This window comes from Xylocopa sonorina, unplaced genomic scaffold (genome assembly GCF_050948175.1).
Source record: "Xylocopa sonorina isolate GNS202 unplaced genomic scaffold, iyXylSono1_principal scaffold0024, whole genome shotgun sequence".
Lineage (NCBI taxonomy): Eukaryota > Metazoa > Arthropoda > Insecta > Hymenoptera > Apidae > Xylocopa > Xylocopa sonorina.
The window spans coordinates 2,338,871-2,354,386 of NW_027490095.1; positions in this window are offsets into that span (position 1 = coordinate 2,338,871).

The following is a 15,516-nucleotide window of genomic DNA, read 5'->3' on the forward strand; positions in this document are numbered from 1 at the left end:
TGATAAGATATAATATTCATTCCGAAATGTTATGTATTCCTCGTCTACACTTCAATTGAATGTAAATGCGACACTTCCATGCTAGGAAATAGCGTTTCCAGATGTCTACGTATCGTAGCAATACAGTTCTAATGCTTCTTAAATCGCGGTATCGCATCTCATTTCTATGTTTCATGATAATATATAATAGTCACTGCGAAGTGTCATGTATATCTCGTATTCACTACAAATGAGTGTAAATGCGACACTTCCTTGCTAGGAATTAGAGTTTGCAGATGTCTACGTATCGAAGCATTAGAGTTCTAATGCTTCTTGAAACGGGATATCGAATCTCATTACTGTGTTTCATGACAACATATAATATTCATTGCGAAGTGTTGTGTATACCTCGCATACACTTCAAATGAATGTAAATGCGACACTTCCTTGCTAGGAAATAGCGATTGCAGATGTCTGCGTATCGAAGCAATAGTGTTCTAATGCTTCTTGAAACGGAATATCGCATCTCATTTCTATGCTTCATGATAAGATATAATATTCATTGCGAAGTTTCATGTATTCCTCGTATTCACTTCAAATGAATGTAAATGCGACACTTCCTTGCTAGGAAATAGCGTTTGCAGACGACTACGTATCGAAGCAATAGAGTTCTAATGCTTCTTGAAACGGGATATCGCATCTCATTTCTATGTTTCATGATAAGATATAATATTCATTGCGAAGTTTCATGTATTCCTCGTATTCACTTCAAATGAGTGTAAATGCGACACTTCCTTGCTAGGAAATAGAGTTTGCAGATGTCTACGGGTCGAAGCAATAGCGTTCTAATGCTTCTTGAAACGGGATATCGAATCTCATTACTGTGTTTCATGATAAGATATAATATTCATTGCGAATTTTCATGTATTCCTCGTATTCACTTGAAATGAATATAAATGCAACACTTCCTTGCTAGGAAATAGAGTTTGCAGATGTTTACGTATCGTAGCAAGCGTGTTATAATGCTTCTTAAAACGAGATATCGCATCTCATTTCTATGTTTCATGACAACATATAATATTCATTGCGAAGTGTTGTGTATACCTCGCATACACTTCAAATGAATGTAAATGCGACACTTCCTTGCTAGGAAATAGCGATTGCAGATGTCTGCGTATCGAAGCAATAGTGTTCTAATGCTTCTTGAAACGGGATATCGCATCTCATTTCTATGCTTCATGATAAGATATAATATTCATTGCGAAGTTTCATGTATTCCTCGTATTCACTTCAAATGAATGTAAATGCGACACTTCCTTGCTAGGAAATAGCGTTTGCAGACGACTACGTATCGAAGCAATAGAGTTCTAATGCTTCTTGAAACGGGATATCGCATCTCATTTCTATGTTTCATGATAAGATATAATATTCATTGCGAAGTTTCATGTATTCCTCGTATTCACTTCAAATGAGTGTAAATGCGACACTTCCTTGCTAGGAAATAGAGTTTGCAGATGTCTACGGATCGAAGCAATAGAGTTCTAATGCTTCTTGAAACGGGATATCGAATCTCATTACTGTGTTTCATGATAAGATATAATATTCATTGCGAATTTTCATGTATTCCTCGTATTCACTTGAAATGAATGTAAATGCAACACTTCCTTGCTAGGAAATAGAGTTTGCAGATGTCTACGTATCGTAGCAAGCGTGTTATAATGCTTCTTAAAACGAGATATCGCATCTCATTTCTATGTTTCATGACAACATATAATATTCATTGCGAAGTGTTATGTATACCTCGCATACACTTCAAATGAATGTAAATGCGACACTTCCTTGCTAGGAAATAGCGATTGCAGATGTCAACGTATCGAAGCAATAGAGTTCTAATGCTTCTTGATACGGGATATCGCATTTCATTTCTATGTTTCATGATAAGATATAATATTCATTGCGAAGTGTCATTTATACCTCGCATACACTTCAAATGAATGTAAATGCGACAATTCCTTGCTAGGAAATAGCGTTGGCAGGTGTCTACTTATCCTATCATTTGAGTTCTAATGCTTCTCAAAACGCGATATCGCATCTCATTTCTATGTTTCATGATAAGGTATAATATTCATTGCAAAGTGTCTTGTATGTAAATGCGACACTTCCTTGTTAGGAAATAGCGTTGGCAGATGTCTACGTACCGAAGCAATAGAGTTCTAATGCTTCTTAATTCGCGATATCGCATCTCATATCTATGTTTCATGATAAGATATAATATTCATTGCGATGTGTTATGTATACCTCGCATACACTTCAAATGAATGTAAATGCGACATTTCCTTCCTAGGAAATAGCGTTTGCAGATGTCTACGTATCGTACCATTAGAGTTCTACAGCTTCTCAAAACGCGATACCGCATCTCATTTCTATGCCTCATGATGAGATATAATATTTATTGCGAAGTGTCTTGTATATCTCGCATACACTTCATCTGAAAATAAATGCGACACTTCCTTGCTAGGAAATAGCGTTTGCAGATATCTACGTATCGAAGCAATAGTGTTCTAATGCTTCTCAAATCGCCGAATCGCATCTTCTTTCTATGTTTCATGATAAGATATAATATTCATTGTGGAGTGTTTGTATACGTCGTATTCACCTCAATAGAATGTAAATGCGACACTTCCTTGCTAGGAAATAGCGCTTGCAGATGTCTACGTATCGTAGCAATACATATCTAATGCTTCTTATAACGAATCACATTCCTATGTTTCATGATAAGATATAATATTCATTCCGAAATGTTATGTATTCCTCGTCTACACTTCAATTGAATGTAAATGCGACACTTCCATGCTAGGAAATAGCGTTTCCAGATGTCTACGTATCGTAGCAATACAGTTCTAATGCTTCTTAAATCGCGGTATCGCATCTCATTTCTATGTTTCATGATAATATATAATAGTCACTGCGAAGTGTCATGTATATCTCGTATTCACTTCAAATGAATGTAAATGCGACACTTCCTTGCTAGGAAATAGAGTTTGCAGGTGTCTACGTATCGTAGCATTAAAGTTCTAATGCTTCTGAAAACGCGATATCGCATCTCATTTCTATGTTTCATGATAGTATATAATATTCATTGCAAAGTGTCATGTATACCTCGCATACACTTCAAGTGAATGTAAATGCGACACTTCCTTGCTGGGAGACAGCGGTTCCAGATGTCTGCGCATCGAAGAAATAGAGTTCTAATGCTTCTTGAAACGCGATATCGCATCTCATTTCTATGTTCCATGATAAGATATAATATTCATTGCGGAGTGTCACTTACGCCTCGCATACACTTCAAATGAAAGTAAATGCGACACTTCCTTGCTAGGAAATAGCGTTTGCAGATGTCTACGTATCGATACAATAGAGTTCTAATGCTTCTTAGAACGCGATATCGCATCTCACTTCTATGTCTCTTGACAAGATTTAATGTTCATTGCGAAGTGTTATGTATTCCTCGTCTACACTTCAAATGAATGTAAATGCGATACTTCCTTGCTAGGAAATAGCGTTTGCAGATGTCTACGTATCGAAGCAATAGAGTTCCAATGCTTCTTAAAACGCGATATCGCATCTCACTTCTATGTTTCATGATAAGATATAATATTCCTTGCGAAGTGTCTTCTATACCTCGCATACGCTTCAAATGAATGTGAATGCGACACTTGCTTGCTAGGAAATAGCGTTGGCTGAGATCTACGCGTCGAAGCAATCTAGTTCTATTGCTTCTTAAAACGAGATATCGCATCCCATTTCCATGTTTCCCGATAATATATAGTATTCATTGTGAAGTGTCAAGTATACCTCGTATTCACTTCAAAAGAATGTAAATGCGACACTTTCTTGCTAGGAATTAGCGTTTGCAGATGTCTACGTATCGTAGCATTAGAGTTCTAATGCCTCTTAAAACGAGATATCGTAACTCATTTCTATATTTCATAATAAGATATAATATTCATTGTGAAGTGTAATGTATTTCTCGCATACACTTCAAATGAGTGTAAATACGACACTTCCTTGCTAGGAAATAGCATTGGCAGATGTTTACGTATCGAAGCTATTGAGTTCTAATGATTCTTGAAACGGGATATCGCATCTCGTTTCTATGTTTCATGATAAGATATAATATTCATTGCGAAGCTGCATGTATTCCTCGTATTCACTACAAATGAGTGTAAATGCGACACTTCCTTGCTAGGAATTAGAGTTTGCAGATGTCTACGTATCGAAGCATTAGAGTTCTAATGCTTCTTGAAACGGGATATCAAATCTCATTACTGTGTTTCATGATAAGATATAATATTCATTGCGAAGTTTCATGTATTCCTCGTATTCACTCCAAATGATTGTAAATGCGACACTTCCTTGCTAGGAAATAGAGTTTGCAGATGTCTACGTATCGTAGCAAGCGTGTTATAATGCTTCTTAAAACGAGATATCGCATCTCATTTCTATGTTTCATGACAACATATAATATTCATTGCGAAGTGTTGTGTATACCTCGCATACACTTCAAATGAATGTAAATGCGACACTTCCTTGCTACGAAATAGCGATTGCAGATGTCTGCGTATCGAAGCAATAGTGTTCTAATGCTTCTTGAAACGGAATATCGCATCTCATTTCTATGCTTCATGATAAGATATAATATTCATTGCGAAGTTTCATGTATTCCTCGTATTCACTTCAAATGAATGTAAATGCGACACTTCCTTGCTAGGAAATAGCGTTTGCAGACGACTACGTATCGAAGCAATAGAGTTCTAATGCTTCTTGAAACGGGATATCGCATCTCATTTCTATGTTTCATGATAAGATATAATATTCATTGCGAAGTTTCATGTATTCCTCGTATTCACTTCAAATGAGTGTAAATGCGACATTTCCTTGCTAGGAAATAGAGTTTGCAGATGTCTACGGATCGAAGCAATAGAGTTCTAATGCTTCTTGAAACGGGATATCGAATCTCATTACTGTGTTTCATGATAAGATATAATATTCATTGCGAATTTTCATGTATTCCTCGTATTCACTTGAAATGAATGTAAATGCAGCACTTCCTTGCTAGGAAATAGAGTTTGCAGATGTCTACGTATCGTAGCAAGCGTGTTATAATGCTTCTTAAAACGAGATATCGCATCTCATTTCTATGTTTCATGACAACATATAATATTCATTGTGAAGTGTTATGTATACCTCGCATACACTTCAAATGAATGTAAATGCGACACTTCCTTGCTAGGAAATAGCGATTGCAGATGTCAACGTATCGAAGCAATAGAGTTCTAATGCTTCTTGATACGGGATATCGCATTTCATTTCTATGTTTCATGATAAGATATAATATTCATTGCGAAGTGTCATTTATACCTCGCATACACTTCAAATGAATGTAAATGCGACAATTCCTTGCTAGGAAATAGCGTTGGCAGGTGTCTACTTATCCTATCATTTGAGTTCTAATGCTTCTCAAAACGCGATATCGCATCTCATTTCTATGTTTCATGATAAGGTATAATATTCATTGCAAAGTGTCTTGTATGTAAATGCGACACTTCCTTGTTAGGAAATAGCGTTGGCAGATGTCTACGTACCGAAGCAATAGAGTTCTAATGCTTCTTAATTCGCGATATCGCATCTCATATCTATGTTTCATGATAAGATATAATATTCATTGCGATGTGTCATGTATACCTCGCATACACTTCAAATGAATGTAAATGCGACATTTCCTTCCTAGGAAATAGCGTTTGCAGATGTCTACGTATCGTATCATTAGAGTTCTACAGCTTCTCAAAACGCGATACCGCATCTCATTTCTATGCCTCATGATGAGATATAATATTTATTGCGAAGTGTCTTGTATAACTCGCATACACTTCAACTGAATATAAATGCGACACTTCCTTGCTAGGAAATAGCGTTTGCAGATATCCACGTATCGAAGCAATAGTGATCTGGTGCTTCTCAAATCGCCGTATCGCATCTTCTTTCTATGTTTCATGATAAGATATAATATTCATTGTGGAGTGTTTGTATACGTCGTATTCACCTCAATAGAATGTAAATGCGACACTTCCTTGATAGGAAATAGCGTTTGCAGATGTCTACGTATCGTAGCAATACATATCTAATGCTTCTTATAACGAATCACATTCCTATGTTTCATGATAAGATATAATATTCATTCCGAAATGTTATGTATTCCTCGTCTACACTTCAATTGAATGTAAATGCGACACTTCCATGCTAGGAAATAGCGTTTCCAGATGTCTACGTATCGTAGCAATACAGTTCTAATGCTTCTTAAATCGCGGTATCGCATCTCATTTCTATGTTTCATGATAATATATAATAGTCACTGCGAAGTGTCATGTATATCTCGTATTCACTTCAAATGAATGTAAATGCGACACTTCCTTGCTAGGAAATAGAGTTTGCAGGTGTCTACGTATCGTAGCATTAAGGTTCTAATGCTTCTGAAAACGCGATATCGCATCTCATTTCTATGTTTCATGATAGTATATATTATTCATTGCAAAGTGTCATGTATACCTCGCATACACTTCAAGTGAATGTAAATGCGACACTTCCTTGCTGGGAGACAGCGGTTCCAGATGTCTGCGCATCGAAGAAATAGAGTTCTAATGCTTCTTGAAACGCGATATCGCATCTCATTTCTATGTTCCATGATAAGATATAATATTCATTGCGGAGTGTCACTTACGCCTCGCATACATTTCAAATGAAAGTAAATGCGACACTTCCTTGCTAGGAAATAGCGTTTGCAGATGTCTACGTATCGATACAATAGAGTTCTAATGCTTCTTAGAACGCGATATCGCATCTCACTTCTATGTCTCTTGACAAGATTTAATGTTCATTGCGAAGTGTTATGTATTCCTCGTCTACACTTCAAATGAATGTAAATGCGATACTTCCTTGCTAGGAAATAGCGTTTGCAGATGTCTACGTATCGAGGCAATAGAGTTCCAATGCTTCTTAAAACGCGATATCGAATCTCACTTCTATGTTTCATGATAAGATATAATGTTCCTTGCGAAGTGTCTTCTATACCTCGCATACGCTTCAAATGAGTGTGAATGCGACACTTGCTTGCTAGGAAATAGCGTTGGCTGAGATCTACGCATCGAAGCAATCTAGTTCTAATGCTTCTAGAAACGCGATATCGCATCTCACATCTATGTCTCATGATAAGATGTAATATTCATTGCGAAGTGTCATGTATACCACGTATTCACTTCAAAAGAATGTAAATGCGACATTTCATTGCTAGGAAGTAGTGTTTGCAGATGTCTACGTATCGTAGCAATAGAGTTCTAATGCTTCTTAAAACGCGATATCGCATCTCATCTCTATGTTTTAGGATAAGATATAACATTCGTTGCGAAGTGTCATGTATACCTCGCATACACTTCAAATGATTGTAAATGCGACACTTCCATGTTAGGATATAGCGATGGCAGATGTCTACGTATCGTAGCAAGCGTGTTATAATGCTTCTTAAAACGAGATATCGCATCTCATTTCTATGTTTCATGACAACATATAATATTCATTGCGAAGTGTTATGTATACCTCGCATACACTTCAAATGAATGTAAATGCGACACTTCCTTGCTAGGAAATAGCGATTGCAGATGTCAACGTATCGAAGCAATAGAGTTCTAATGCTTCTTGATACGGGATATCGCATTTCATTTCTATGTTTCATGATAAGATATAATATTCATTGCGAAGTGTCATTTATACCTCGCATACACTTCAAAAGAATGTAAATGCGACATTTCCTTGCTAGGAAATAGCGTTTGCAGATGTCTACGAATCGTAGAAATAGAGTTCTAATGCTTCTTAAAACGAGATATAGCACCCCATTTCTGTATTAGGATAAGATATAATACTCATTGCGGAGTATCATGTATACTTCGTATTCTCTCCAAAAGAATGTAAATACGACACTTCCTTGCTAGGAAATAGCGTTTGCAGATATCTACGTATCGTAGCAATAGAGTTCTAATGCTTCTTAAATCGTCATATCGCATCTCATTTCTATGTTTCATGATAAGATATAATATTCATTGTGGAGTGTTATGTATACCTCGTATTCACTTCAAAAGTATGTAAATGCGACACTTCCTTGACAGGATATAGCGTCTGCAGATGTCTACGAATCGTAGCAATAGAGTTCTGATGCTACTTAAAACGCGATATCGCATCTCATTTCTATGAGGATATATTATTCATTGCGTAGTGTCATGTATACATCGTATTCACTTCAAAAGAATGTAAATGCGACACATCCTTGCAAGGAAGTAGCGTTGGCAGATGTCTACGTATCGAAGCAATAGTATTCCAATGCTTCTTAAATCGCGATATCGCACCTCAATTCTACGTTACATGATAAGATATAATATTCATTGTGGATTGTTATGTATACCTCGTATTCACTTCAAAAGAATGTAAATGCGACTTTCCTTGCTAGGAAATTGCGTCTGCAGATGTCTACGTATCGTAGCAATAGGGTTCTAATGCATCTTAAAACGCGAATGGATCCTCAATTATATGTTTCATGACAAAATATAATATTCATTGCGAAGTTTCATGTATCCCTCGTATTCACTTCAAATGAATGTAAATGCGACACTTCCTTGCTAGGAAATAGCGATTGCAGATGTCTACGTATGGAAGCAATAGAGTTCTAATGCTTCTTGAAACGGGATATCGCATCTCATTTCTATGTATCATGATAAGATATAATATTCATTGCGAAGTTTCATGTATTCCTCGTATTCACTTCAAATGAATGTAAATGCGACACTTCCTTGCTAGGAAATAGCGTTTGCAGATTCCTGCGTACCGTAGCATTAGATTTCTATTGCATCTCAAAACGCGATATCGCATCTCATTTCTATGTTTCATGATAATATACAATATTTATTGCGAAGTGTCACGTTTACATCGCATACACTTCAAATGAATGTAAATGCGACACTTCCTTGCTAGGAAATAGCGTTTGCAGACGTCTACGTATCGAAGCAATAGAGTTCTAATGATTCTTGAAACGGGATATCGCATCTCGTTTCTATGTTTCATGATAAGATATAATATTCATTGCGAAGCTTCATGTATTCCTCGTATTCACTACAAATGAGTGTAAATGCGACACTTCCTTGCTAGGAATTAGAGTTTGCAGATGTCTACGTATCGAAGCATTAGAGTTCTAATGCTTCTTGAAACGGGATATCGAATCTCATTACTGTGTTTCATGATAAGATATAATATTCATTGCGAAGTTTCATGTATTCCTCGTATTCACTCCAAATGATTGTAAATGCGACACTTCCTTGCTAGGAAATAGAGTTTGCAGATGTCTACGTATCGTAGCAAGCGTGTTATAATGCTTCTTAAAACGAGATATCGCATCTCATTTCTATGTTTCATGACAACATATAATATTCATTGCGAAGTGTTGTGTATACCTCGCATACACTTCAAATGAATGTAAATGCGACACTTCCTTGCTACGAAATAGCGATTGCAGATGTCTGCGTATCGAAGCAATAGTGTTCTAATGCTTCTTGAAACGGAATATCGCATCTCATTTCTATGCTTCATGATAAGATATAATATTCATTGCGAAGTTTCATGTATTCCTCGTATTCACTTCAAATGAATGTAAATGCGACACTTCCTTGCTAGGAAATAGCGTCTGCAGACGACTACGTATCGAAGCAATAGAGTTCTAATGCTTCTTGAAACGGGATATCGCATCTCATTTCTATGTTTCATGATAAGATATAATATTCATTGCGAAGTTTCATGTATTCCTCGTATTCACTTCAAATGAGTGTAAATGCGACACTTCCTTGCTAGGAAATAGAGTTTGCAGATGTCTACGGATCGAAGCAATAGAGTTCTAATGCTTCTTGAAACGGGATATCGAATCTCATTACTGTGTTTCATGATAAGATATAATATTCATTGCGAATTTTCATGTATTCCTCGTATTCACTTGAAATGAATGTAAATGCAGCACATCCTTGCTAGGAAATAGAGTTTGCAGATGTCTACGTATCGTAGCAAGCGTGTTATAATGCTTCTTAAAACGAGATATCGCATCTCATTTCTATGTTTCATGACAACATATAATATTCATTGCGAAGTGTTATGTATACCTCGCATACACTTCAAATGAATGTAAATACGACACTTCCTTGCTAGGAAAAAGCATTGGCAGATGTTTACGTATCGAAGCTATTGAGTTCTAATGCTTCTTAAAACGCGATATCGCATCTCATTCCTATGTTTCATGCTAAGATGTAACATTCATTGCGAAGTGTCACCTATACCTCGCATACACTTCAAATGAATGTAAATGCGCCACTTTCATGCTAGGGAATAGCATTTGCAGATGTCTACGTATCGGAGCAATAGAGTTCTAATGCTTCTAGAAACGCGATATCGCATCTCACATCTATGTCTCATGATAAGATATAATATTCATTGCGAAGTGTCATTTATACCTCGCATACACTTCAAATGAATGTAAATGCGACAATTCCTTGCTAGGAAATAGCGTTGGCAGGTGTCTACTTATCCTATCATTTGAGCTCTAATGCTTCTCAAAACGCGATATCGCATCTCATTTCTATGTTTCATGATAAGGTATAATATTCGTTGCAAAGTGTCTTGTATGTAAATGCGACACTTCCTTGTTAGGAAATAGCGTTGGCAGATGTCTACGTACCGAAGCAATAGAGTTCTAATGCTTCTTAATTCGCGATATCGCATCTCATATCTATGTTTCATGATAAGATATAATATTCAGTGCGATGTGTTATGTATACCTCGCATACACTTCAAATGAATGTAAATGCGACATTTCCTTCCTAGGAAATAGCGTTTGCAGATGTCTACGTATCGTATCATCAGAGTTCTACAGCTTCTCAAAACGCGATACCGCATCTCATTTCTATGCCTCATGATGAGATATAATATTTATTGCGAAGTGTCTTGTATAACTCGCATACACTTCAACTGAATATAAATGCGACACTTCCTTGCTAGGAAATAGCGTTTGCAGATATCTACGTGTCGAAGCAATAGTGTTCTAATGCTTCTCAAATCGCCGTATCGCATCTTCTTTCTATGTTTCATGATAAGATATAATATTCATTGTGGAGTGTTTGTATACGTCGTATTCACCTCAATAGAATGTAAATGCGACACTTCCTTGCTAGGAAACAGCGTTTGCAGATGTCTACGTATCGTAGCAATACATTTCTAATGCTTCTTATAACGAATCACATTCCTATGTTTCATGATAAGATATAATATTCATTGCGAAGTGTCACGAATACCTCGTACTCACTTCAAAAGAATGTAAATGCGACACTTCCTTGCTAGGAAATAGCGTTTCCAGATGTCTATGTATCGAATCAATGGAGTTCTAAAGCTTCTCAAAACGCGATATCGCTTCTCATATATATGTTTCATGATAAGATATTATATTCACTGCGAAGTTACATCTATACCTCGTATTCACTTCAAAAGAATGTAAATGCGACACTTCCTTGCTAGGAAATAGCGTTTGCAAATGTCTACGTATCGCAGCAATAGAGTTCTAACGATTCTTAATTCGCGATATCGCATCTCATTTCTATGTTTCACAGTAAGATATAATATTCATTGCGAAGTGTCATGTATACCTCGTATCCACTTCAAAAGAATGTAAATGCGACACTTCCTTGCTAGGAAATAGCGTTTGCAGATGTCTACGTATCGTAGCATTAGAGTTCTAATGCCTCTTAAAACGAGATATCGTAACTCATTTCTATATTTCATAATAAGATATAATATTCATTGTGAAGTGTAATGTATTTCTCGCATACACTTCAAATGAGTGTAAATACGACACTTCCTTGCTAGGAAATAGCATTGGCAGATGTTTACGTATCGAAGCTATTGAGTTCTAATGCTTCTTAAAACGCGATATCGCATCTCATTTCTATGTTTCATGCTAAGATGTAACATTCATTGCGAAGTGTCACCTATACCTCGCATACACTTCAAATGAATGTAAATGCGCCACTTTCTTGCTAGGGAATAGCATTTGCAGATGTCTACGTATCGGAGCAATAGAGTTCTAATGCTTCTAGAAACGCGATATCGCATCTCACATCTATGTCTCATGATAGGATATAATATTCATTGCGAAGTGTCATGTATACCACGTATTCACTTCAAAAGAATGTAAATGCGACATTTCATTGCTAGGAAGTAGTGTTTGCAGATGTCTACGTATCGTAGCAATAGAGTTCTAATGCTTCTTAAAACGCGATATCGCATCTCATCTCTATGTTTTAGGATAAGATATAACATTCGTTGCGAAGTGTCATGTATACCTCGCATACACTTCAAATGATTGTAAATGCGACACTTCTTTGTTAGGATATAGCGATGGCAGATGTCAACGTATCGAAGCAATAGAGTTCTAATTCTTCTTGATACGGGATATCGCATTTCATTTCTATGTTTCATGATAAGATATAATATTCATTGCGAAGTGTCATTTATACCTCGCATACACTTCAAATGAATGTAAATGCGACAATTCCTTGCTAGGAAATAGCGTTGGCAGGTGTCTACTTATCCTATCATTTGAGTTCTAATGCTTCTCAAAACGCGATATCGCATCTCATTTCTATGTTTCATGATAAGGTATAATATTCATTGCAAAGTGTCTTGTATGTAAATGCGACACTTCCTTGTTAGGAAATAGCGTTGGCAGATGTCTACGTACCGAAGCAATAGAGTTCTAATGCTTCTTAATTCGCGATATCGCATCTCATATCTATGTTTCATGATAAGATATAATATTCATTGCGATGTGTTATGTATACCTCGCATACACTTCAAATGAATGTAAATGCGACATTTCCTTCCTAGGAAATAGCGTTTGCAGATGTCTACGTATCGTACCATTAGAGTTCTACAGCTTCTCAAAACGCGATACCGCATCTCATTTCTATGCCTCATGATGAGATATAATATTTATTGCGAAGTGTCTTGTATAACTCGCATACACTTCATCTGAATATAAATGCGACACTTCCTTGCTAGGAAATAGCGTTTGCAGATATCTACGTATCGAAGCAATAGTGTTCTAATGTTTCTCAAATCGCCGAATCGCATCTTCTTTCTATGTTTCATGATAAGATATAATATTCATTGTGGAGTGTTTGTATACGTCGTATTCACCTCAATAGAATGTAAATGCGACACTTCCTTGCTAGGAAATAGCGTTTGCAGATGTCTACGTATCGAAGCAATAGAGTTCTAATGCTTCTTAAAACGAGATATCGCATCTCATTTCTATGTTTCATGACAACATATAATATTCATTGCGAAGTGTCATTTATACCTCGCATACACTTCAAAAGAATGTAAATGCGACATTTCCTTGCTAGGAAATAGCGTTTGCAGATGTCTACGAATCATAGAAATAGAGTTCTAATGCTTCTTAAAACGAGATATAGCACCCCATTTCTGTATTAGGATAAGATATAATACTCATTGCGGAGTATCATGTATACTTCGTATTCTCTCCAAAAGAATGTAAATACGACACTTCCTTGCTAGGAAATAGCGTTTGCAGATATCTACGTATCGTAGCAATAGAGTTCTAATGCTTCTTAAATCGTCATATCGCATCTCATTTCTATGTTTCATGATAAGATATAATATTCATTGTGGAGTGTTATGTATACCTCGTATTCACTTCAAAAGTATGTAAATGCGACACTTCCTTGATAGGAAATAGCGATTGCAGATGTCTACGTATCGTAGCATTAGAGTCCTAATGCTTCTCAAAACGCGATATCGCATCTCATTTCTAGGTTTCATGATAAGATATAATATTAATTGTGACGTGTTATGTATACCTCTCATTCACTTCAAATACATGTAAATGCGACACTTCCTTGCTAGGAAATAGCGTTTGCAGATGCCTACGTATCGTAGCAATACATTTCTAATGCTTCTTATAACGAATCACATTCCTATGTTTCATGATAAGATATAATATTCATTCCGAAATGTTATGTATTCCTCGTCTACACTTCAATTGAATGTAAATGCGACACTTCCATGCTAGGAAATAGCGTTTCCAGATGTCTACGTATCGTAGCAATACAGTTCTAATGCTTCTTAAATCGCGGTATCGCATCTCATTTCTATGTTTCATGATAATATATAATAGTCACTGCGAAGTGTCATGTATATCTCGTATTCACTTCAAATGAATGTAAATGCGACACTTCCTTGCTAGGAAATAGAGTTTGCAGGTGTCTACGTATCGTAGCATTAAGGTTCTAATGCTTCTGAAAACGCGATATCGCATCTCATTTCTATGTTTCATGATAGTATATAATATTCATTGCAAAGTGTCATGTATACCTCGCATACACTTCAAGTGAATGTAAATGCGACACTTCCTTGCTGGGAGACAGCGGTTCCAGATGTCTGCGCATCGAAGAAATAGAGTTCTAATGCTTCTTGAAACGCGATATCGCATCTCATTTCTATGTTCCATGATAAGATATAATATTCATTGCGGAGTGTCACTTACGCCTCGCATACACTTCAAATGAAAGTAAATGCGACACTTCCTTGCTAGGAAATAGCGTTTGCAGATGTCTACGTATCGAAGCAATAGAGTTCCAATGCTTCTTAAAACGCGATATCGCATCTCACTTCTATGTTTCATGATAAGATATAATATTCCTTGCGAAGTGTCTTCTATACCTCGCATACGCTTCAAATGAATGTGAATGCGACACTTGCTTGCTAGGAAATAGCGTTGGCTGAGGTCTACGCATCGAAGCAATCTAGTTCTATTGCTTCTTAAAACGAGATATCGCATCTCATTTCCATGTTTCACGATAATATATAGTATTCATTGTGAAGTGTCAAGTATACCTCGTATTCACTTCAAAAGAATGTAAATGCGACACTTTCTTGCTAGGAATTAGCGTTTGCAGATGTCTACGTATAGCAGCAATAGTGCTCTAATGCTTTTAAATCGCGATACCGCATCTCATTTCTGTGTTTCATGATAAGATATAATATTCATTGCGAAGTGTCTTGTATACCTCATATTCACTTCCAAAGAATGTAAATGCGACATTTCCATGCTAGGAAATAGCGTTTGCAGATATCTACGTATCGTAACAATAGAGTTATAATGCTTTTTAAAACGCGATATCGCATCTCATTTCTATGGTTGGTGATAAGATAAAATATTCGTTGCGATGTGTCATGTATACCATGAATTCACTTCAAAAGAATGTAAATACGACTCTTCCTTGCTAGAAAATAACGTTTCCAGATATCTACCTATCGCAGCAATAGAGTTCTAATGCTTCTTAAAACGCCATATCGCATCTCATTTCTATGTTTCATAAT